Source organism: Larus michahellis, chromosome 2 (assembly GCF_964199755.1).
Source record: "Larus michahellis chromosome 2, bLarMic1.1, whole genome shotgun sequence".
NCBI classification, from domain to species: domain Eukaryota; kingdom Metazoa; phylum Chordata; class Aves; order Charadriiformes; family Laridae; genus Larus; species Larus michahellis.
The window spans coordinates 118,351,113-118,373,515 of record NC_133897.1 but is presented as its reverse complement, the minus strand read 5'-3'; the positions used below and the strand labels follow the sequence as shown (position 1 = coordinate 118,373,515).

Genomic DNA, 22,403 nt, shown 5'->3' with positions numbered 1-22,403 from the left:
AATTATTAAGGGAAACAGAGTTTCCAGGAGCTACCCAAATTGATATAAAGCAGTATTCAATTGTGTGCTATCACAATTACACAGCAGAGCCGTTGTCTGCAAAGAACACCAAACTCCATTTAGGACTTCTAAGTGTATTGGCCAGGCTGTCCACAACGGGAGTTAAAAGCATCTGGCACAGACTAAAAATGGGTTATTTTGTTAATTCAGCGGCCCAGCCCAAACACACACAGAATATAGCAAGAGGCCTCCATTTAGCTGTCACCTACACGCAGGCAGGATACAAACACGGTTCGAGACCACAGTCTTCTGCAGAGGGCTGTGTGGGGGAAAGTCTCCCTTCTCAGAAATCCTGAGCTCGCAGGACCCCCAACAACCTGCTCCTCTTGGGATACGTACTGCAAGGAGAGAGACCTTCAAACCTTAGGCTAGCGATCATTAGGAGGATGCTGCCATGCCAAATGCCTCCTCGGCCTCCATCAACTTTTCAGCTTAAGCAGGAAGATGGGCAGAAAAGAAGGGGAAAAGGGGAAAGCTATGACATGAACTTGCCTCCATGCCATATTCCTCCCAAACCAGATGTCCCCCTGCACTGAGTATCTCCTATTGCCATCCAAATCCTTCTCCAAGCCTCATCCTCCCACGATACACCCAAGACAGAAGTTCTGAAATACACGGCACTCAAACTGCTGCCTGCTGACCTGTCTGCACGTAACATCTCAGCATAAAAAATAAATACGTTACCATCCCAGAGGTAGGATTTTGTGTGTGTGTGCGTGTGCGCAAACCATACTCATGTCAAATAAAGAGTACAAAAAGAAAGAAGAAAGAAAGAATGAAGGAAATCAACCTGACAATACTGAAGTATCCTGCTGACCGTTCATGGTGCGGCAATGCAACATAACGTTCTGTTCACAAATTATTATGTAGCTTTACATACATGTTGCTTCAAATGGCCCATAAAATTCTAGCATGGCATTGTCCCGATGTCCCAGAGGGATCACCTGGGTTTGGTTATATCAAATATAAAATCAGGAGTACCAGCACTGCGAAGAGACAGGGGACTTACGCTAGAACTGCTGAGAAGCAAGCTGTTTACTGACAAAGCATTTGTATAGTGTGAATGTGTATATACATGTGTGCAGAAAAACAGAAGGTATGGTAGAACTGGTTTTGGGGGTTTTTTTTAGCGTCTTGCACAATTCAACTTGATATATTAATTATTAGTCTTGCTAGAAGGCATCATTCTGGGAGGAAATGCATTCATCACTAGGCACTGATATGAAATCTCTAGTGAAGGAAAAGAAGGTTGAGTCTAGGGAGAATGGAAGAGCAATCACCACGTGTTCTCGATTCTAGGGGCCCCTTCATTTTCACCCTCCCCAGGTGGATTCCCAATTCACCAAAGACAGATCTTGTTTGAAACCTACCATCTTCCCTCTGCAGGCAGCTGCCTCTGCACCCAGTCCTCCTACTGCTGGCTCTACCCAAGCCGCAATGAGGAGCTACAGCTGCAATTCAGTAAGACTCATTTAAAGACAGCAGAGCTCTCGCAGATCCTGAAGCGCCTAAAATCTACATCCTCTCTTATCTGTAACCAATGATTTACAGATTCACTGTCTTCACTTTACTGACTCGGCAGCAACGTGATAGCTTTCAGAAGGCTTGTGCACAGTGATTTATTTTGAATATGCCTGAACACTGCCACAGCTATATTTTTTCAGAACAGCCATTACCTCATAACCTAACACACGTTATCATGGTAAGACATCAATGGGCACCAGCTTAATTAAAGATACTCAAAACTAGCAAAGAAGGAAACAAGATTAATCATCTGTCGTTATGAAAACAAGGATGCTTGCCAAAGCAGATACTATAGCACTGTAAAGAACATACAAATTCTCTATGTCTTTTTTCTACAGTAAAACCCACACCATAATAGCTTTTGTCTGATCAACATCAGTCTAACCAATTCTTCGTCAATTGTTTCTGCCTGACAAACTCTACATTGTAAAGCAATGAATATTTAGGTCTGTCCACAAGCAACATTGCTCCTTAAAGGTTACGTCCTAAGGATACCTGTTCTTAAGAAAAGAAATGAAGAATCAACACTTAAACTGAGCACACTACTTGAGTAAGCCACACTGCAAACTCAGTTTTTGAAGTATCAAATCCCATAATATTGTATTTCAGAGCAGCCAAAGTTTTGGAATTAACTAAGACACTCATTTGCAAGTCAATGCTATATGTAGTATATACCATAACGCATGGAAAAACATACATGTACTACTAAGTCATCTGAAAAAAAAAAAGGCTTTAATTCTAGCCTGCATACATAACTATGCAATTAAAACTGCTGCCTTTTCCTGTTTGTTTTCCTTCATTTCTTTTGCAGTATTTCTTAGGTTACCTACAGCACTACCTCATATCCCTGTCTTGCCTCCAGATGCACACGTGCTATCTGGGAAAACTTATTCTGCAATGCCCCATCTTAATGTTAGACTTAGAGGAGAGCTAAACAGGCATTAATAAATCTCATTGCTAAAAAAAAAAATAAAATATGCATCCTAGACACTGTGAATTGCCTGGATAAAGTTCTTCTGGTGGAAAAATGAAAGTCACCTATGTCAGCGGGACATAAAGACCAAACCAAACAAGTGAAAGCTAGCATGAAGCATTTCATGCATGAGATAAGAACGCTGGCACAGGTGGTGGCAATCAGAGTGTTTACTGGTGCATACTTTGGATTTAGTTCTGGGCACGTTTACTACAAATTCCCTCAGGTTCAGGCACTTTTCCCACCATCCTATTACATACCCAGAAGCCAATGCCCTCCTTTCCCTGGCCATGCATTGCTAAGGCCCAAGCCAATACCTGTTGTTCAGAGAAGTCAAATATTGGATGGCTTAGATCTCCAATACTGTGTATACTCTTGGATATTTGTGATAGCTGTGATAACGCAAGACAAGCCAGTACCATAATTATAAATATTACTACATAACTTTAAATATTACAGGGATTAATGGCGTCTTGCCTGTTAGTTCATGCACAGTCAGCTTTAATGCCAAAGACGTTTGAGTACAAAAAGACATTTTTGCTTGAAATACTGCATTTGCTTACGCTTTACTTAAAAACGTATTTGCAATAATGAAGACGTGTTTCAAAAACAGTACAACGAGATCCATTATTAGTGTAAAGGAAGATCCTTACTGTCCAGCAGAACCGCTCCAACATGCCTGCGAGCTTCGGGGCCTGGGGAAGAGAGAGCTCGGTTCTTCCCTGCTGTTCTCGCTAGGGATAGATCCTGGAACCAACCAGAGTAATTGCTCTGGGAAAAGCAAACTACCTCCGCTTTCCCTCCATCCCTACCAGCGTGACCGGGCGCTGGGCTGATAGGTGGTAGCAGAGGATTAGATCATTTCCTTCTCTCCCTGTTGAGGTCGCTTGCTCAGCATGGCATACTGTAATTGGCACATTCCCAGCCTGGGATTGCTCTCGCCTGGTACAGATCTCTATTAAAAATATTGACGTTTTCAGAAACCAGTTTACTCCATTCAGAACATTTAGTTTGTATGATCCACAGAGTGAAAGACCAGCTATGACCCAAACAGCCTACCACAGGTACGCATACAAAGTTTACACATACATACATGGTTTAGAGGGTGACATTTAAGAGGTCGGATCTCTGCGGGGAACCCTCAACTTGTTCCTACTCCTAGTGAGCAAGTATTATGGGGATCCTCATAATACTGGTAAGAGCGGACTGTGTAGCTGTACCATTTGCCCACTGTACAGTGGTACAGTAGCATCCAATATTTAGAGAAGCTTGCCAAGAAGCCTCCCTGCTTGTTTTCACAACAGGGAGCACCTCGCTGTCACCCTAATGAACTTTTCATTGACTTGGCAACTGCAGCCTACATCCACGGGAACTGCCTTCCCCAGGATCAATACTTCCCAGAGAGCACACTCCATAACCAGCAGAGGCTGGAGGCTCAGAAAGCATCTCCCCCTACTCTCTACCACAAGCAGCCTCTTCCAAGGACACCAAGAACACGCGCTGCTCTACCACCCCAGAAAGAGCTGGATGTGAAGACCTGACAGGGTCCCAAATTTATGGCCTTTTATATTCTTAAATTCCCTACATACAGTCGAAGTGCTGTGTTATCAGATGTACAGAAATAACGCTTATTCTGGTAATCTGAGCAGTCTCCTACCTAGTAAATTACTTAATTATTAGCGGACTGATGTTTTATGTGTCCCAACTAGTTGGTTGGCCAGAAAATACCCAATACTGAGATATCAGTTTTCAACCAATTTGGGGGGAGAAAAAAAAAAAAAGTCCAATAAATTAATACATGCTCTAACTTTTGGTCAGCCCTGAAGTGGTCAGACAGTTGGACTAGATAATTGTTGCAGGTCCTTTCCAACGGAAGTATTTTATTTTATTCTAAAAGCAGATTCATCAGCACACCAAAAGTGAGGAAAGCTGCCAGAGCACTCGGCTCCACTGATATTTTATATTATCAGAGCAATCAAAAGCATCTCATAGTGACAAATCTGGACAACAAAGTGCAATTTTAGAGGGCTGCTTTAAGACCAGGATTATTAGAAGGTGGCACAAACCCCAAATTTCACATTTAGGTACTTGGCGAGCTCCCCTGCCTTGGTTCACCCATGTCAGTGCTGTATTCAGTCCCCATGTACAACCACACTGTGCCAGAGGAACCAGAGGCATCAGCTCAGGTAGATGCAAGGGCAGGCAGCCCTCTTAAAGCGCACTGATTGCTGTGCCAAGTAATTCCAGTGGTAATTCCCGAGATGTTCAGTCTCTCCCCAGCACACCCAAAAGATGTGTTGCATTCATTTTATGCAATAAAGGGAAGGGTTTGGCTGACCTACCCCTAATGTCCCAGTAACCCACTTCAAATGTCTCTTGAGCCCTTGACCCGATCTAATCTACAGTGCGTGTAAGAAAACAAATAGATAAAGCAATCGTTAATAATACAGTTGCAACCCATCTTCTGGTAGAGATGATTAACTGAGAACGGGTTCATGCCCTAACCTTATGGGAAGTCTGGAGGATCTGAGTTACCCAGCTCTTCCCATCACAAACAAATTGTTAACACAAACGTTAACTGTGGTCCACTCATCACTGCCTGTGGTGAGTTTATATACCCTGTACATTACTTCAGATGAGGGGCCTATACACATAGGAGGTGCAAGCAAAAAGTATAAAAATGACAGTAAATTCTCATGAGGGGAATTGTATTAGCAGATCTCCCTCCTCCGCTTCCAAGGCTCAGCAGATGCAGGGATGGCTTCCACAGTCCCGCATTTGTTGATGGACCTCTCCCTTGTGAAAAGGGATTGCCATAAGCTTTCCTAACGAAGCATTCAGAAGGGTGTAAGACACCACTCAACATTTCCAAATCTTCTCAGCAGTCAAAACTGGCTGCTCAAGGTGGCTGTCTCCAAACGTTTGGGAAGCACAGGAGCAAATCATGGCACCAGACCTGAAAAACGGGAACCTGAGCCGATGCAGTGGCCGGTCCTCCCAAAGCTGAGGTGTTGTACCCTGACCTAGTCTGAATGATTTCCAGGGTCTGTCAGAAGTAGTGTTGTGGTTACAAGTGCAGCTATGCTAACTACAACCTTACGCAGAGTAACAGGCCTTTGGATGGCAAATGGCATGACTATAGATGCAAAAAAAATTATTTAGCTCTTCTTTAGCCGAGACCCTTATTTATTTGGTGGTTTTTCTTGTTGGTGTTTCATTTTGTTTACATACATGCACTTCTTAGACAGTTTTAGGAAGAAAAAAACCACTAAGCCAAAGCAGAAATGGATATATTTGATATTTAAGGCTTTGCCTATCTGCCTGGAACAAATCAATCACATTACCATTTCCCTAGGGGCAGCAGGCATAAGGATAAAACCTATGCGGATGCAAGCTAACAAAGACTTTCTGTTTTTCTGCTCTCTCCTTTCCTTCCTCTTCTCAAAATCGCTGCACTTCCACCGACACCCTTTAGAGACAAGGGGCCCAAGACTTTTTTCAGAGTTGCACTACTGCCTAGTCCTCCATCAATGAGGGGATTTTTCTTGATAACGTAAAACAAGGCACTTTGTCATCTGACTCCGTGGCAATTTTAAAGCTCTGCAATGAATTGCAATGAACTTGGAGCTCGTTAGCAATGAATTAAGTTGATGAAAGGTTACAAGGAACCAAGGACAATTTTTGACGGAGTATCTCCAGGCAGTTTTTCCAGGCCATGAGCTCTCTTTTGCTAACTGATGAACACGTCTTGCCCTCTTTAGAAAGTCAACTGCTTGTTTCCCCATAAAAACACCCCAAAGTACTGCCTAATGAAACACACACAGAGTCCTTCTCATGCTAAGGGAACGCATTTCCAGATTCTGCTCACATGTTTTACTCGGGGATGCTTTGATGTAACAGCACGGGAGAGAAAATCTGAAGGATTTACAGATTAATCAGCCAGAGCAAGGATGTGGGTTAGGACTGGTAGAAGTGCGCTCCTCTGGGAGACTATCTGCAGCTCAACTTACGGCAGATGAAACGAGACACGCTTTGGGAATGCAAATGAATTAGGATGTCACAAAAAGTAATTCAATTTGGACCAGCAGGGTTTTAAATTTGGTTAGTTACCTACAAGATCCTTATTTAACTGTAAACCCGGCACGATACCTAGTATGATCACTGGTTTGGATTTCATTTTATTGCTATTTTAAAAATTAAAATTTTAAAAATTAGGCTTAATAGCTTATTCTAACAGGTTTTCAGGTCACGTCTATATCACATATATGTATATCTCTATGCACTTGCACACTTATGCATTCTCTGTAACAGATTTGCAGAACAGTGGGATCTTTTATACACATAAAAACAGGGGTAAGATTTTCATTCATATCACCAGTGTGGAAGAGATAAGTGGAACAAGACAGCTAATTAGTCATTCTCCATTTCAATCCTCAATAACCACAAAGAGAGCTTGTTTTTTTACTGCAGGCATTGTCTTACATCAAACAATTTGTAGATAAGAAAAATAAGTTCTCTTCCTGAAGGCACACAAGCAAGTATTTTGATATAAAAGATGAAACAGCATTAGAAATTAACTGTAACACTTCTTCCCTTCCCTAGCCACTGGAGTACGTCCATTAGGATGCATTGCTAATACGTAACTATATTATCCAGACTGACAAATTTTGCGCAGTCTGCTGTTTCGGTACGAGGGAGCGCAACCCATTAATAGCTGACTGCCTCATTCAAATGAAACAAGACCATTATCAGCTGTAACCTACACAATTAATACTACTGCTGCCAGCATTTTCAGCTGAGATTTGGTTCTTTTATTGCTCATTTGAAGTCTTTAGGGGATGTGTTATTAGTACATCTGTCCTGCTGTAAACATAATTATCATGCAAAATTCCATTTATCATGCTGATCAGGAAGCACTTCCTACCAGCCTTTCAGCTTGGGAACACGGATAAACAGGCAAGGGAATGTGATTGCCCCGGCTGGCCGGGACCGTGTTCATCGCCAGGAGCATTCTGTTGCTTTCCAGCCGAGGCCATGGCAATTTTCTGAACAGGCAGGAGGCTCATGCTCACCCCTGAGCTTGGGGTATGTCATATTTGAGCTTGGGGTACAGCGTATTTGACACTGCTTGTTTGTCTCTTTAGTTGATTTTATGTTCTCCTGTAATCCTCTGCTCCTCACTTCTCTCCCAGACAGAGCAAATGCCTTGCAGGTGTCCAGGCTAATGGAGTTGCTGCAGAAGGAGCAGGCGGCAACCGGATTCACCGTGATCATGACCCTTTATCAGTACCATAAATCACCTCCATGTCACAGACAACAGGCAACACCTACTTCAACATGGCACCACTTTTAATATACAAAAATGGGCTCAGGCCAGGTGCAAACACACATCAGTTAAAAAGACGGCAGCCCACACTGTACTGAATTCTGCCTAAGATGGGTGTGAGGTTTTAACAAGTTAACACTGTTAAGACTTATCAAACTCTGACACCTTACACGCAGAAAGCCCACAGCTGGAGGCTTGATATCCAAAGAAACCATCGTCATGAACAACTTAACCTTGAGAGGCCAACGGAACATCCTGACACCAAAATAAGATTAAATGAAGTAAAGGTCAGCCCCCGCGTAGACCTCCTGCAAACTACAGTTTCATAATTGGTTTAAACCAGCCTCGTTTATGCTAATAAGTTTATGCTGTGACCAAAAGGCACCTTGTTGCTTCAGCCATCTACCCACCTCTTGCATCATGCCAGCAGCAGGTCTCCTGCAGTTGGCCAAGTACGGGAATCGATCCCGCTAACAAGCACACAAGTGAAAAACGGCCGATTAGTGATCAGCTTTTATTGGGTTTTGTGAGGGAGGAAAAGACCTGCTGCCCTCAACAGGATCAGCCCAAAACAATCCTCAAAGCACAGCAACAGACTTGCTGTTCCTGCATCCCTCTCAGCTGCTGCTGTAGCTCCCTCCTGCCCCCAAGCCTTTCTCCATCACAGCTACAGGTCTCACCTTAAACTCAGCCAGTTAGCGGGCACCAAAAACAGTCACAGGGATCAGGTTTAGGCTGCACTCCTTCAATCTTGACAGATACAGAGGCCAAATAGCCCTGTGACCAATACTAACCAGATTCAGCCGTTAGGTATCCGACAGCACAACTCCAGCACAGTTGATGCTTTTCTGCTTGATGCAAAGGAAAGAAAGCAATACAACGGCAGCAAAATGAGAACCTAATCATTTTTCTTTATCGGTTCCAACATTCTTTTTTTTTTCTCCTGGTGTTTAAAGAACTGTCTGGCAGGACACAAGGGACTCATAGGATTCCCCGTGGTTGATGGAATCACGTTGCTGCAGCAAAGGGCGGTGGAGGAGGAGACCAATTACTGATGATATCAGAAAGGAAATGTTGTTTCAAAGAGAAATTATTTTACTGCTGATAAATGTCTATGAAAGTCTATGAAATTATTTTTTTAAACTTCATAAATCTAACCCGAGACGACTGCTATTGCAGGCTGACACTGGTACATGCAGAACAACCGCACATCCACAGAAACTACTATATTCACTGCGTGAATACATTGACCCACTATGGATTGCATTTTAGGCAACTTATTCCCAGATCATTCTGATGTTTCATTTAATTTTATTAAGACAGGGTGGCTGTGAGAAATGAGCTAGCACTGTGGTTCAGTCAATTATTCTCTTTAAATTCAAGAACGGTGCACATCCAGAATGCTTAATTTCTCCCATACATCTGCATTTGCACATCTTTCTTCTCTGAAGAGCTTTCAAAAAGCTCAAGTTTTAATCAGAGGACTATTTTTGATCCTAATTTTCCAAGCTGCAGTAAAGCTGCTTCATGACCTAATCTGATGGCAAATGTACCATCATTATACAGTGGTTTTGAGCCAGTTGTACAATAACTAGTCATGACATTTCTTATTTTTTAATCACAGATACACCCGGTGCCTTGTGCCCAATTAGAGCTATCAGTCTGCAGACACTGCTTTAACTGAGGTCAGCAAATGACTTGTTGAAGCCGGCACTGCTTGGTGTGAATAAAATACGTTGCAGAACAGCATCTGAATGTCGATCCCCTTTGCCATACCCCGGTGCACCAGCGCTGCGAGCAAAGGCAGACCTGACTTCCCTTACATCGAGCTCAGGCTTTTGCTCACAGAAACGAGCAGGCCAAAGGGACATGCTTGGGTTCGTAGCAGAAAAACGAATGCACGACACGGCTCTAAGGGCAAAATTTTCAGGCTGAAAATGCCCACCAGCTCCAGCAATCAGCAACACAGACTATGACACTGGGGGGCAGAGGCACTGCTAGTCATTGGGTGCAGGGTTTTGACTCAATTACAAAAAAACACTATTCTCTATTTAGCCACTATTCTCAGCAAAATCAAAAAATTTTGATTTGCCTGAAGCCAATGCTTCACCTTGAAATTATTTTTTCTTATTATATATATACACACACATATATATATAAAAAAATCTCTATAATACCTATATATAAAAAAATCTCTATGTATGATTTTAAAGACTCACACTCTGAAAAAAACGTTTCCCACTGTTTGAACATGTCCCCTTTCTGAAGAATTTTGCTTCCCGAAAAAAAAAAGCTCACAGAGTTTCCTCGGGGTTGGCTTAACAGTATTAAAGGTTGTGTTTCCAGGCAGACGGAAAATCTGGCTTACCCACAGCTTCCCCCCTCTTCTCCACATTTAACAGTTCGCTGTTGTGACCACAAGAAAGACGGCAACCGCCACTAAAACTTTAATCCCCCCTCCCCAAAGTCATAATCTTTATATAGCAAATATAATGAACTCTCTCAGTGAGATACTGCAACAATGTTTAACAGGATTGCATAACCAAAGTTATATTTAAATCCACTGAAAATGCAACCCAATTCTCCCAGAGGCTGTTCTGGTGATAATTAATGACAGATTTCATTAATATTCACTTACCCCGTTTTTTTTTGCTTGTAGGCTTGTGACCCACTAACACAAGGACAGAGCAGAAGAAATCTCTTCTATTAAAGAAGCTGTGTTAGGCATTACAGATAACATACAAAGCATGGTCATGCTGTTCTCTGTCCCCTGTTACCCCTCAGTTTTATTCTCTAGAAGCTCTCTCAGCAGCTACTTCCAGGCTGTAACCACAGGAGGAGCAGGAGGTATTCTGCCACTGCTGTTAGGAAAGCCAGTGGAGGACAGAAAAGGGAAAAAAAAAATGAATTTTGAAGTATTTTTCAAAGTGGTCCAAACATTTAGAGGCAGTGAGGTGTCTCTCCTCCTGCCCCTCTGGCCACAGTGTGATGCTGTACCAAGGCATCACTAAAACAACATATTCATCCCGTAAAACCACGTATTTCCTGAGCTGTCCTACCTCTCTCATGAGGAGTCGCTTCGAATTTAGTTCTCCTGGTTATTTGCCGCAAGCATTAGAAAAAAAGAGTGAGGAGACCAACCTGACGGGCATTTGAATAACCTGCTTGGTTTCATTTGCAGGCAGACAGCCTGCGCATCGCTTCACACACCCCAAAAACCGCAACTTTTCATGCTAAAGGATGGCAATTTTCTGAGCAACTCGGGGCACCGACTCTCTGAAATGGTGAACGCCAACTTATCTGTCCTATTCTGAAATGAGAACAGTCAAGAGATGCTTTTTTACGTCAACGAAATTGCAGTTTCCCGGGGCAACACAAAGGCTGACACCCCAAACAGGCTGCCTTGCCAGGGCAGGCCTGGGGAACGCCGCCTCGAGCTCTGTAATTAACCCCAACGTCAGAAGAATTACATGAAGTCCTAACCAACCGGGAGTCCAACCGGTCTCCCGATTCGCATCTCACTACAAAGTAAGTCTTGAGCCCAAACCTCCGTAGCATTTTGGAGATCCTCCCAGCAACGGGGGCGGGACGGGGAAGTGAAGAGGAAAGCGGGAGGAAGAAGGCAACGGCTGCTTTCCCTTCCCAACCTTGCACTTCCTCTGAAAGCTTTGCTCTCCCCTTTACACATACAGTAAAAACAGGAGATACTTTCTTTTCCTCTGCCCTGGAAAGACAAAAAAGCCCTACCCTCCTTCACTCTTGCAAATATCCCACCCCATCCCTGCCAGGTTTACAGGGAAGCTGGAGCACCGGAGGAGCAGCTTCCCCTGGGCTGCAGAGTCCTGCACAGTGATGACCTTCACTCCCAGCGTTTCTTATTTTTAATTCCCATTTGATGCCCAGTGAAATACACCGGAGCGTAACTAAATGCCCACTAAGCTTTTCAGAGAACCAGGTCTTTCATTTTGAAAATATTTATCTTGATCTCTGGAAGATGCTCATTCTAACCTCTGACTGCAGAGGGAAATGATTTGACAGACCATACATACATAAAAAAAACCACCTCGACAAACTGAAAGGAAACTCAGTAATACCAACCTCCTGAGCTCCTACAGCCACTGAACCCGTCCAGTTCCACAGGGACTGGGGAGCTGGCCGTGGCATTGCCCAATTTCATGAATATTCAGAAGGAGACGTGATGTTATTTCAATTGACAGACTACAACAACTGGAGAGAAATTCTTAAAAATAAGGGTCACAAATATAAAGGGCAGCTGTGTCCCATCCCAACGTTATGCGCTGCGACAATTTCACAGTGCCATGTCTTGTTTTTCAAGGAACCTTTATTATTGCCAGTAATTCTGTTATTGTCAAAAATCATTAAGTCATCTGGACCCAGGTATTTTAATTAGACATTTCACGGCTGGCTTCATACCCCAAAGACAGGATTACGGGCAGCAGCCGGCCCCACAGCCAGCGTAACCCAAGAGAGTGGCTGCTGTTGGGACTAGTTTCGGCAAGAGCCGGCGATGAGCTACTTGCAGGCACCGCCCTCAGTGTGACCATAAAACATCATTACGAAACCCCTATTTGTGCAAAACAGGTAATTTTGGAAAAGCTCCGAGCTGGGTTTGAACATCTCAGTCCAGCAGGAGATGACACCCCGTCTCGTGACAGGTTAACAACCTGCCAGGGATTTGGAACGCCCCAGAGCAGCCGGTTTTGTTGAGACAGGCAAGGGTGCCACCAGGTCACGTCCACAGGCCAAAGGCATTTTCGAAACTAGACGCAATCACCTTGCAGAAAAAAAAAACCCTAATAATAAAAAAAAATAAAATCCCTAAAGTTTTTAATCCCTCCTGACTGAGTTCAGTATCACAAATTTCTGGGAGAAGAGGACAAAGGGGACCCTTCCCACAAATACCACTGGAGGGGTGAGGATGTGAGAACAAACTTCAGCCATCAGAAGGATGCATGGTTCCCCCTTGAATTTCTCTACACCTCCGCCTGTAAACTCAGGAACCGCATTGCTGGTCATCAGGGCCTTTCGGGTGGTTTTCCACTTCCACATCTACCTTACCCTGGCTCCTGTTATGGGAGATGTCAATGCAGAGGAAATTCACCAGACGGTCCTACTCCCGGGGGACACCTGGGTACCGAGGTGCCATCTGCGCTGTACCCACATCTGCCTCAGAAGTTGCATCTTTCCATGACCTGCAGTTCCAAGGCAGACCCTAAAAGCAACGTCGTGATGGGGACGGTTGTTACCGCTTCCATGGTGGTATTTGGCATTTTTAAGGGAGCCCTATCTCCCTGAAAAAAGATATGCAAGGACTCCACATGTGCACACGGTGCCTCCAGTATGCATTACTGATTCTCCGAAAGCAGAAGGCACGAGAGACCTGTGACTCTGTATTATCTGTTTAAACAACAAATACAAAGCTAAAATAAATTAAAAATTTATGAATTTCTGTGAATCCTTAAAGAGTCTTATTTTTGCCTTCTGATATATAAGTCTTTAAGGCTGCATTTTTTTAAAGCTTTTTTTTGATCTTGAAAGTTAGTAACTTTGTCAAAAAGACAGAATACAAGGAGATTAGGCTGAGCATCTCCACCTCATCCCAGTAGTCCAGGAACTTTAAAAAGTCTCTATCATGCATTGCAAAACTTTGAAGTTGGCGATATTGGAGTAAGTTCCTCTGCAACAAAGATGGAGAGGAGACATGGGATCCTTTATCAGATCATGTGATTTAGAAATGTTGCTAGTGCTTCCAACCCTCGTGAAAAAAACATGCTAAAAATCTTGAAAACAGCTACTAAAAAACTTAAGAACCGCTAAGCTGTGTCTCACTATCTGTTATTTGCTCCTCCATTTCCCCAAGCCAGGAGTGTGACGTGCATGCATATGCTACCTTTCAAACATGATTACTGAGTTCTGCTGAAGGCACTTGCATATGCAGGAAGAAAAGAAAAGAAATTGGAGTCTCTGAAAACAGATGCAGTGGATCTGGCTCTCCCACTCCATTCAATCTAAAAAGCTATGTATTTCTGAAAGCCGAAAAACCTAAATGTGGGGTTGTAAAAGAGCAGAGCCAGACCTGTGTGTCAGCTTAAATCAGCAGCTAATTCAGCTTAAGGTGATACTTTGGGTTGTGGAATAAAATGTTGGACTTGTGAGCCCATTTGCTTTGGCCAGCCTCTGCTTTGGGGCCAGTAACCCCTTTAATTGCCCCAAATCACCTAAAGGCACCTCCAGCCAAAGAAGTCCTTGCTCTATAAGCAACATCAGATACACAACAAAAAATAGAAAACCAGCTGGAAAAAATGCTGACAGCAGCTCATCACATCTCCTTTAAAGACTAAGCATGTAAAGGAGAATATAAAGGGTGAAATGCCTTGAAAAAAGCCTCAGTGCCCAGTACTCTCCCAGGTTGCTCTAAGTTACATTCAGCTTTTAACATTACAAGAACTAAATACATGCATTAATTTACAGAAACATCTCAAAGATGACCACTGAAAGCTCATTCTCTCCAAGATTTTAAAATATATCAGACTAATAACTGGAAAAAAAGTCACTAATACCGATAATTTGATCCAGTCCTGCAAAACCTCATGCAGGTCAATACTCTAAACAAAGGTACTAACTGCATGACTAATGATGCACTTCTGCGGAAGCCTCAGATGATGGGGCTCGTGCTAAAATGAAACTACGAAACTGCTCATTTTGACTGTGTTAGGCAATGACTTTACAAGCCGAAGGCGGCCAAGTTACCTGGGAGAGCAAGCCTGAATGTGTCCTCAAGTGTTTGCGGGATCAGCCTCTATTTTTATACAGCCCTTTTCCAATGACAAAAGCTAATTTAGAAATACTCGTTTCAAACTAATCGGCTCTCTCAAAAGATGCAATTAAATATAACGCAAGAGAATATTTACTTTAGAGCAGCCTTGGGGGGTGTGAAAACACACAAAAACCTATGTTTTAAAACAGTAATTAAGACATATTTAGAAGGCAAGAAATGCAGATGTAACAACTCCGATACAGATTTTAAATTTTCATGTGAGAAGTCTAACCTTATAAATATATCACACATCTTAGATCATCTGACTTGTGTGTCTGTCTGCATATTCAGCATCACAGCCCCAAGCTGAATAAACACGGACAGAGAAGAAAGGGATTCTTGTTTCCTGGTAAAGCTTCTTGCATTAAAGAACTGAAAGCAGGGCAAAAGGCCCATTCAAAAATGTGTCACAAAACACTTCACCGCAGACCTAGGAGCTTTGTTGTGAGAGGGGAAAGAGAAAAAAAAGAGGATTTTGAACAACAATATTGCCTAATGGGATTATGTATACACAACAGCTTCCCATTTACAATACCCTACCAGGGAGGTGAACGCAAGCTCAAGTTTTACCTGTGCCAGTAGCAGTTACATCATTTTATGACAGATATTAAGCAAACAGGGTATAGACCACAAAGCTGCTACTAAAAACACTTAATTTTCCAAGGAGGATATCAGACAGGCAGTTAAAGAAACAATATTCCTCCCCAAAACAATACATTTTATTATCTGTAAATACACATCTCCTTCTTTTGGCTTTAAGTAGGAGCTCAGGAAGCATACACTTCTGTAGCATATTTTTGGTAACTTAAAGATTTTAAATGAGATATAAAAGTAGTATCTGGGTATGTTCGTAGTACACAGAAAACAGTATCCAAATGACAATACCCAGAAAATAGTATCCTGACGACAATACTACGATGCATGAAGACAAACTGTTTAGCATCCTTTTGAACTTCCTTGCATATTAAAATGTCTCTGTATTTACATTAGCCAGAAGGGGTACAGAGAAAGAGGGCCTAGGACTGAGTATTTCCCCTTCCCAATTCCTTCCCTTGTTTTTTGGGTTTTTTTTATATCTGAACTAATTTTGCACCTAACCACAACAAGCATACTATGCTTTGAAGGTTTTTAAGAAAAAAAAAAACAAAACTGAAAAGCAAATTTGGGAATAGAATTGCTGCAGACTGGAAAAAACCCTGTGTTTTAGCAACTGGAAAAACTTATCCCTGCACCTCACAAAGAATAAATACAGCTATTAATACAGAATAAACATCCTTGCTTGTACTAATAAAGACAAATATAATGTGGACATAACAGCTATTGTTTGAAGTGAAGCACATCTAAAGCCTTCACAGTGATGGCTCCAGCCACCCCCCATGCTCCAACAGGCTGCAAGAACAGTGTCACCAAGAGAAGGGATGGCCAAGGAATCCGTGTGTCCCGGCAAAGCCTTCTGGAGCAAGAAGGTGTAAGGAAGCCATGGGGTAGGGAACGCACCAAGGGTTTTTTGCAGCCGATGCTCAAACTTGCTCAGATCCTCGATCCCGTCAGCGGGAAACCATCTGTACATGTTCAACAAGTCAAATGGGAGATGCAAGCGCTAACAGAGCGGCAGGCAGTTACCTGTGACAGAGCTACAAGGAGAACTGGGAAGATTTCCTCTATCGGGCAGGATCTGCTAACTGGTGTTTGGAAAACGGAAGATTTATATGCCTTTATTTTTCCCCTAGAAGCAGTAGTACCTTATAGAGAATCCATACAGCAAAAAACCCAAAACCACACTTCTGCTGCTGTCTCTCCGACTGCCCGAGCACCCGCAGCATCTTCCCTCCTCCCCGCAGGTCTCTGCAGAGGAGAAAGTTTGACATTAAATGCCACTATACAAGGCTCATGGCCCCCGCAACAGCAAAAAAAAGCCAAATTATACAAAACCTGCATTGTTTTGCTTCTGTCATCCCTTGCCTCCTCAGACTTGAACAGTAATGAGTCTGTCTAATGCGGAGGGGAGAGGGAAACGGCCTTGTGCTTGGATGGGTCAGGGCAGATAGGTGCATAGATGGACTTGCCAAACGCTGCCTGCAGCTGGCTGGGCAAGGGGAGAAGCACAGAGGTGGATGTGAGGAGCTGTGGGGCCGGAGGAGGAGCTCAACCCACCACCTCTGTGCGAAACCCCGGTGTGGCTCCCCCTTGCAAATCTCGGGTGGGACCCAACACAAAGGCTCTTTTGGTAGCTACTTACATAGAAGTCACAGGCGAAATTTTGCCTTATTGCTTCCACTAAAAGTGAAATTAGCTAAACTTTGTATAGAAGTGTTGGGTTTTTTCTTTCTTTCTTTCAATTAAACAACCGAACCCTCCTCCCCAGACCTCACAAACAGAAACCACTACTTCCTCAGACGCTGCATGTTCGTGTCTAAAAACAGCATGGGGCAAGGGTAAAACCGTGCTGGGTATGTCATTAGACCTCTCTGTTAATCAAGCTCACAAACTGCCACCAACATGTGATACAGAATTTTGAAATTTTGGTTTTCCTGTTTCACCTTTTCCACTAAACAGATGGGAAAGATGTCTGTTAATGTGAATAACCGTAATAAAAAAAAAAGAAAAAAAAATCCATTTTCACAGAATTTACCACATTACGAAACAAAGATTTAGAAAGACCACAACTGACCAGTAAAAAGAAAACAGATGCCCAGTGCGCTGATTCAACAAGCAAAAAAAAAAAGTTTTCCCTATAAAATCTGTTTAAAACCCCCAGTGAAAAGAGGGAAGCCAGTAATTTCCAATGGAAATGACCAGGGGAAAAGCATCTGAATTCACAGGGTCAAACAAAAAGTGTATTAACCCAGGCGAAGAAAGGGTGTGAGAAGTTTAAATTAGCTCAATATGAATCCCTTTGTCCTCAAACAGGGAACTGAGACTCCATCTCTACCTCCACCCTGTTTGACTTTGGCTCAGAAGCACACTTCTGATGCGAGTCTCCCAACCATGCCTGCTTATGACATGCTCTTCTTTGCATGGAGCAGCCCCGGAGCACGAAGGCTTCCCCTCTGATGGTGGGAAGCCAGGTGACACACTGCAGGAGCACAGCACTTGTCCTCCAACTACTGCTGGGTGTCCGGTCCACGGGTCTGGGATAGAGCTGGTCTGTATGTCCGTAGCGTGGACATCTGGTCCTCAGCACCAAGCTCCTGGCTCTACCGACCTGCTCCTGCTGGGCCATGCTGCTTGTTGACACAGACATGGCCCTTCTGGATGGAGAAGGCCCAACTCCCTTGCAAAGGCTCCAGGTTTAAATGATTTGTAGTGTCAGTGGCTCTTGTTTCACTTTGCTTCAGAGCGCTGGATGTTTAAACAGCTTGTACAAAACAAGAGTGCAGCCTGGTGGGACTGACTGTCGCCCCACAGAATGGCACAGGCACATCACGTGAGGAGCTGACCAAGCCTTTGAGATGTCTTTTTATGCCAATTTTGCTCTCGTTTGGAGCTTGTGGAAACAACAGCTTGAAGAGCAATCAGAAAACTACAGTCACATTGTGTTAGAAAAGCACCACCTGCACCTCAATTTTCTGCTTCTTATGGCCCACTTCCGTCCATGGGCTAAGATGCAAAGGATTAGTAGTGCTGTGGCCCCCAAAGCCACTTTTCACATTTTATAATGAGAATTTTTGTCCACTTCCATTAATGTGTCAGCACACAGCAAGCTCTCTGACCCGCTGATTAAACCAGAGTTGTGCTGCTGACTTCAATAAAAGCAGAACCCCTACTACAGTCTGCAACAACGCCAACCGCTCCCCCAAAAATGCCAGGGAGGACAAGTATACAAATGGGAGCATGTCTGGACAGTGTGGTAAGCAAAATTTGTGAAAACACACACAGGAAAAGCACACGCTGTCTTTTCAAAGTGAGATTTTCAAAGGAGCTCAGAGAGTTCCTCAAAATTCATGGTTCAGAGGCTCCTTCAAAAAACCCAGCTTGAATTGCTTGACTGCTCTGTTTTCTTTAGCTGGAATAACACAAGACAGACATCTAATTCATACCAAACACTGGAGAAGTGAAGTTGAGTCTTCATTACCAGAACCCCACATCTTGGGACCAAGTGGATGTGAGGGTCAAGAGCCTCTCAAAAGCTGCGTTTCCTTTAACATACGTAAATGGCACACACACACAAAAACCTCAGACAAAGCCATGTTGAAATATTCCTGGAGATCGCACAAAAGTGAGAACTGCAACAATTGCAAGACAACTGCCAGTTACACGAAAGACTGTGCCACACTAAACCATCAATATCACATTCATTCATCCAGTAAGATATTCGAGATATGCAATTGCTTGACAGGTTGGAAATATTACCTCCGTGCCTAAAATAGAAAAGACAGGCCTCATCCTGTTCTCATTTGTACCTGAGCAACCCTGCAATTAATTCAGAGGCCGTTCGTTTTTGGATGCCTCGACCTCTGCAAGCACAGAGCGGCTCAGGAGGGCTTTTTGGCTCCAGCCTCTTCACTCCCACCCCATCCTCCCCAGGGGAGCGAATCCCAGTTACAAGCCACAGCCTTGTGCGGTGCCCTCCTGCACAGAGCAGCTCGTGGGCTTGGGGCTCAGCTCCTAAGGGATATGGAGGAGCAACGGCATTTTCTACAGCCCTGAGCACAGCATCGGTACCACAAAAAAAAAATAAAAAATCCTCGCTCCTGCTGCAAGGTTACATCCTTCCAGGAGAAGGAAGCTTGCGAGCTCACAAACTCACTGCAAGAAAATACACATTTCTGTTCACATCACCCATTCAACCCGCACGAGGACAGCAACAGAAACTACCGTCTGGGAAGTGCCTTTTTAAGGGTTTCTGGCAAATTCATACGATTTGCATTTGCTCAAACTCTGCTCCCTGTTACACCCTAGCTCTCTCATTGACTTGAACAGCCTCACATCAATAAGGAAACTAATGGACAAACAAGAAACCAATATTTATAATAATCTCTTTAAAACAAACAGAAGCAAAAAACCTTGGACAACAAAGTCTGTTCCTTAAAACAAATGTGTGCAGACACTTGCTATCTATGAGGCTGCTCGTGAGTTCTGCAGTACCTGGAGTGGCTTCTAAAACAGAAAAGCATTTTATCTTGAGGCGAGTCATGCACGGGGAAAAATACAGATTTTACAAATAAATCTCAAAGGTCATGATGGAGGTACTTGACAGTGGCACTTTGTGTTCTGCTGTAAATAATTCTGCCTTTTTAAGCAAGCACCTATCAGCTGCCACTTCTTCTGGATTAGGTTATGCTATAAAATGGCATCCTACGAAACAGTAAACACCACCAATTAAAAATCAAACACAGTTTTGCTTTAATTAAAGAAAACAGCCTCATAAAATTAAAAGGGTTCCTAAGATACACAATGGGTTAAAGACGGGAGGTTATGTGAACTCCATGCTAGAAAACGTAATGACGCCTTTGTGATTTAAAGACCACGCTTCCAAGACTACTAATAGCAGACAGTGAGCTTTCCATGCCTTTTCACATACCCTCTGCAGCACCTGTGCGACTCACCTACCCAACCGATTAAACCATACTTTGCATCTGAAACAGCATCTGAAAGCTGGTTTTCCTCTCTTCCTATTACCCAAAAAACACTCCGTATTTTACAGTCGGAAACGATACCATTCACTTAAGTAAATCTGCAGAACTACGAAGTTTGCTCCTAACTTACCAAGCCTGCTCAACTCTGCCCACATCCAAGGTATCAAAATGGGAGTCTTCATTTTCATGTAGCTCCCTGTCACCTAACAAGGACTTCAGTCCCTGCTGTGCAAGTCCACCGCACCCCACGGACACGTGGGCAATCTTTCTGTCACCGCACATTTGCCTGGGTGTAGCTGATTGCAACCTCGACCAAAAGAGGAGGAAATTAATCCCCTTTTCTGCTGGATCTGTAGGTACTAATTCAAGTGCAGAAGCAACAGGAAAATAAAGGGTTTGTTTGTAGAGGGGTATGACAGACAAAACACAAGGAACAAAGTTGGTGAGTTAAAAAAACCAAAAATGTTTTCAAGACACATTTCAGACCACAGCTGACATCTAGCTTCTGCTTTATGTCACATCCTTCAGACAGGCTGAGTACAGCAGTGTGGGGAGTGCAGGTTCCTAGCCCGTGCCAGCGTGAACAAGGAGTAACGAGAGCTTCTCGAACTGTAGGTATGGACCGTATTTGTGTACACATGAATGTTATGTATGTGATCCAAGCAGGCTTGATGGCAAAGGGCCTTAGGTGACGTTCATCTCCTGGTTCCCCTTTCTCCAACCCTACGTGTGCTGGGGGTATTGGATGAAACCAGACATCCCTTCAGCTGACACAATGGTCCTCCCTGAGTGACGAAGGCATCCTAGGTCTTTGCAGCAGTGAGGCTCTGCTCTCCCCTCCTCCAGCACCAGGAAACTAAAATCCAGCAGATCTCCCTCTGAAGTAGGCTGGTGGAGCCGTGCTGCTTGCACCCTTCAAAGGGCACACTACCACCATGGGGTTATAATCTGCTCCTCTGCTAGCCGCCCCAGTGGGGACCAGGCTGCTCCAGGGCTGTGAGTTATCTCTGTAAAAACCAATGGTAATAGCATCTGATCCTTTCATCACGATGAAATTAAAATCCATGCCACTGTGCCAGCACGTACACCTCCTGTTGGACAGGGAGACAGCTCAGCTCGGGGTGTCTCACCTCCTCCTCTTCCCTTCTGGGATATGAATCTCCGTGTGATCCCACTGTGTTGGAGGGCTGGGACCTCTCTCAGCACTTGCCCCCATGGCAGACCCACCAGAAACAACGATGCTGTGAATGCCGGAGCCTGCCACACGTTTCCCCATCCACTTTCCTTACTGTGAGTTGGTGACCCTGTACCTGCAGTGGGTCTTTCTCCATCCTGAAATGGGAAAGGAAACGATGTCCCACGGAGGGGAGAGGACAGAGAGAGACCCCTCACCAGCCTTCCCACGCTGCAGAAGGCACAAGCTCCACGCCAAGGACAGCAACAGCGCCTAGTGGTTGGTACTTGCTGAGGCTGCACTGGCACCACCACTGCATCCCACTATTACTTCTCTGTCCCTTGTGTCTACACAAAAAATATGTGCAGATATGCCCTGTACGGCCATGGGCGAGGCCACCCACAGCAGATGGCACGCAGATAGCTGAAAAAAAACCCAAACCAGTGACCTGCAAGGAGTCTGCAAACCAACTGGCACTACTGATTTCTTGGTGTTCAACGTCCTATGCGAAGCCCAGAGAAAGGGATGAGCAAGCTGAAGAGCTTCATCCCTGTTCGTTCCATGCGGCTCAGTTCCAGCTGCAGCTCAGTCTCCAGTGCAGAAAGAAGTCAGCATAAAGTCACCTTACAGATTTTTCCTGTTACACAAAATCAGGGGATTTTTTTTTTCTTTGCAGGAAAATTTATGCTTCTTTTGAATGCCTTTACCTATAAACTGATGTGCCTATGTCTGATTTGCCTTGACAGCATGTAGATTTGAAAACTTAAATCATATTTACCTTTGTAATATGCTTATCTGTAGAAGCACCAAAATGCAGTCCATTGTTGTCTGAAAAATTATTATAAGTTATCTAGCTTCCTATTTTTTAATCACACCAATACTATATAGTAAAATCCCTGCTACTGCTAAGATTTACTTACTAGCATAAC

General features: G+C 43.7%; 1 protein-coding gene across 3 annotated transcripts in view; it reads right to left on the bottom strand.

Moving 5' to 3' along the window:
- The window catches only part of CABLES1 (Cdk5 and Abl enzyme substrate 1), a 74,164-nt gene that overhangs the window by 43,787 nt on the left and 7,974 nt on the right, over positions 1-22,403 (bottom strand). Inside the window, exon 1 of one of the 3 annotated variants that reach the window (XM_074576828.1) lies at positions 16,464-16,480. The exons of the other annotated variants lie outside the window; for them this stretch is intronic. The gene's annotated coding sequence lies outside the window, so the exon portion shown is untranslated. Of the gene's footprint in view, positions 1-16,463; positions 16,481-22,403 lie in introns of those variants that run through there. 3 annotated transcript variants of the gene reach the window in all.